Genomic DNA, 3,905 nt, shown 5'->3' on the forward strand with positions numbered 1-3,905 from the left:
GAAGATGAAGGTAGAAGAAGAAGAAGAAGAAGAAGAAGAAGAAGAAGAAGAAAGAAGAAGAAGGTACTTCTCAAACTATGAGTACTGTAAACTTTGTCAAAATCCCATGGACAGGGAGGCCATAGGCCCTAGTGGAGAGTCTACTACTGTTGATTTGTAAATGGGCATGAGGTCAAACTGCCTTCTAGATACGTGTGTGTGTGTGTGCTTCTCAAACTATGAGTACTGTAAACTTTGTCAAAATCCCATGGACAGGGAGGCCATAGGCCCTAGTGGAGAGTCTACTACTGTTGATTTGTAAATGGGCATGAGGTCAAACTGCCTTCTAGATACGTGTGTGTGTGTGTGTGCATGCATGTGTGTGTGTGTGTGTGTGTGTGTGTGTGTGTGTGTGTGTGTGCCTATATATTAGTGCAGCACTCAGCATTGGCCAAAGAAGCCTTTTTCTGCAGTTAAGGTGTAACTGATCTAAGTGCTAATAAGTGACTGCTGAGTGCTCGACCCTAAATGAGGCACCAGTATCAACTCCATTAAGGCTCATGGAACATCCCAGAAGATGGGGTAGAAAGAATGTAAGAGGATGGGGAGGAGTACTGTGAAATGCTGTCTTCTGAACACAGCATGGCTTTTGGACTCATGAACTCACAGCAGCTATGATCTCACAGCCTGCAGAAGATCAAGCCAGCAAGATCAATCCAGTTCGGCAGGTTGCACTAATTGGATTTAGTGAATTAACCAAATACAAAAGAAGAGGACATGAAGGTGGGAGGGGCGTGTGATCATTTTTTTAAATAAAATCTTTCAAAATAGTTAATTCTCATAGTAAAATGTTAAGAATATTAAAGAGTTGGATATGGGGGCACACACCTGTAATTCCAGCATTTTGGGAGGTAGAGGCAGTAGAATCTCAAGATCTAGGCCAGTCTGGGATATACAGGGAAACCATGTCTCAAGTGTGTGTGTGTGTGTGTGTGTGTGTGTGTGTGTGTGTGTAGGAAATTTTATGATAACAATTGCAATAATGATGGTTAAAACATCAGAAGCATTTTTCATATCTATTATTTGTGTCCCAGCTTATGTTCCTTGTAAATTTTTCTGTAATAATTCTTCAAGGTATGAGTTAAAAAGCATTCCAGAGGCTGGAGAGATAGCTCAGCAGTTAAGAACACTGGTTGTTCCGAATCCCAGCACCCACATGGCAGCTAACAACTGTCTGTAACTACAGTTCCAAGAGATCTAACAGCCTCTTCTGACCTCCACAGGCATTGCACAACACAGGTTCACTTACCTACATGCAGGCAATAGATGCATACACATAAAATAAATAAGACATTTAGAAAGAAAAGAAAAAAAAGCATTCCAAAGATAACTTACACATATAGCTACCAGTAACCTGAGAGGTATACCAGTTCCTGACCATTTTAAACATGATTTCTAGTTGTTGACTGGGGGATCCATAGACCTTCAAAATAATAGTGAACATTTCCTTTGCTCTTGGTTACCCACCAGAACTTCAAGGTACAACCCTATTGCTAAAGACACTACATACATGAACTATAGAACAAATAAGGAAAAATCAAGCTAGTGCTGACTTCAAAGCCTCATCTTGACTGTCTAGCTTTCAAAGTGCTGGAAGGTGCTATGCAAGCTACTTGAAGAGAAAATTTAGCATGAACCTTACCCAGCTGTGAATCCTGCAAGCTACAACTGGCCTGGCAAGATATGCCCACCTGTGTCCTAGTGGCACAAACATTACAGAAGTAACTAACTACTTTCTAATTGGATTTAAGGTCCACTTCATAGGACACAGCCCATACCTGACATTGATATCAGGTCTAGAAACTGTGGCTAGAGAGCTGACATGCCGTGGGAGAAAGCCTAATACAACTATTCTACTAAATAGGTGTGGTATTAAACCTATTTCTAATGACATTGTTATACCCATAGATTAATGCATCTCTCAACTCTCACTAGAAAAGCATTCTGATATAGCAGATGGTGATTAACGCAGAGAGATACAACTGGCCAATGTGCAGAGAATAAGAGGCTGTGGAGTGCTTATCCCTGGATAGGACACCTGTATCAAACTTTGACATCCCATGACTCAGGGATCATTGCAGAAGAGGCGGTGGAAAAATTGTAAGAACCAGAGGAGATGGAGGACCACAAGGAAACAGTTTTTCAGACAGCTGGTCAGTTACTCATATGAACTCACAGCAATGGTAACAGCTGTCCTTCTTGAGCTTTGGCTTATAAACAGGACTCTCACTCCACCAGGAACTCCATAACCCTATTTCCCCAATCCTAGACTCCATTAATAACCATATTCTAGACCACTAAGGTTCAACAGGCATGACTACAGGTTCTTATTCTTGTAGGCTCTATTTGACATATCTTTCCTACAAGGAATTCCCTGATTTTACCAATTAGTTCTGAATTATAAGCTATTTCATTAATGGAAAATCCAGAATTTTAATTAAGAAGTGCTGTATTAGAAGTGGTTTGTTTCTCAGCCAAGTGTTCCTAAAAACAGAAGCAAAAATTTCACAATAATCAATGTACATTCAAAGACATCATCTGAAAATTTTAGGAAGTTTGAATGAATAATCAAGAGTGAATTTTCTATTGAAATTGCATAAATTACATGGAAAAATAAAATTTGCACAAATTGAAGTTGTGAATTGAGTAAAACAGAATCATCTATGCAGAATGAGTAAACCCCATCTTCTCATATAAGTGGTGGTGTTTTTTTGGTTTTTTGGTTTTTGGTTTTTTTGTTTTGAGACAGGATTTCCCTGTAGCCCAAGCTGGAACTCACTGTGTAGACCAGGCTCTGCCTCTGCCTCCCAAGTGCTAGGATTAAAGGTACCTAGCAGTGGTGGGGATTTTCAAAAAACAAAAATGAAAGAGCTAGAGGGCTGGAAAGCTGGCTCAGTCAGTAAAGTCCTTGTGCAAGTATGAGAATCTGAGTTCTTCCCCAACACCCAAGTAAAAAGCCAGGTGCAGCTGCAAGCACCTGCAGTCCCAGAGCTGGGGAAACAAGGCCCTCCTTGCTGGGCAGCCAGTGTGGCCCAATCCATAAGCTCTAGGATCAGAGAGAGAACTTATCTCAAGAAATAAGATGGAAACTCATGGAGGAAGCCACCCAATGACAACCTCTGTTCTACACACACATAAGCACATGTACCTTCACACATACATGCACATACCAAAATGAAAGAAAGAGAGAAGGAAGGAAGGAAGGAAGGAAGGAAAATAATACATGGATTATGTAATGAGAGTGGTGCTGGTTAAGACATTCAGTGTCAACCTCTGACCTCCATACACATAAGCACATGTACCCTTGTGATATGGCACCTTCTTGACCATAGCTATGCAATGTTGAAGTTTAGGCTGAATCTGGCCTCTGAAATTATCAGGCAGTTGGCCCAAGGTATGGGAACACACATCAGCAGGACCCCAGTTGTCTTGGAAACAGGCCAGCATGTTCCAGGGTGCATCTGCTAACCGCAGACTTATGGCTTCTGTAGGTTATGCTTGGCTTGCTTCTGCAAAATAGTAATTGTTGCTTAATAGAATAGAAATTCTTAAGGAGGCTTTCCATCTGTAAGCTTGGGAACTTAAACTTTTCATCCCTGGTTATGGGTTCTCTGTATAAAAGCTTATCCTAGAGACAGCTTGGGGCTGCCTTCTGTTCTGACACCCTTGTGTAGTTGCTGGCCAGCTAGTAAAAGACTTTTATTTGGCAAAACTTTGTCTGAGTGGGCTTCTCTGATGAAGCACCTCACAACACCCTCACACACATGTGCACATACCAAAATGAATGAGAAAGAGAGAGAGAGGTGGGGGGAGGAAGGAGAGAGAGAAGGAAGGAAGGAAGGAAGGAAGGAAGGAAGGAAGGAAGG

The sequence above is a fragment of the Nannospalax galili genome, unplaced genomic scaffold (assembly GCF_000622305.1).
Source record: "Nannospalax galili isolate Female #2095 unplaced genomic scaffold, S.galili_v1.0 scaffold18, whole genome shotgun sequence".
Classification (NCBI taxonomy): domain Eukaryota; kingdom Metazoa; phylum Chordata; class Mammalia; order Rodentia; family Spalacidae; genus Nannospalax; species Nannospalax galili.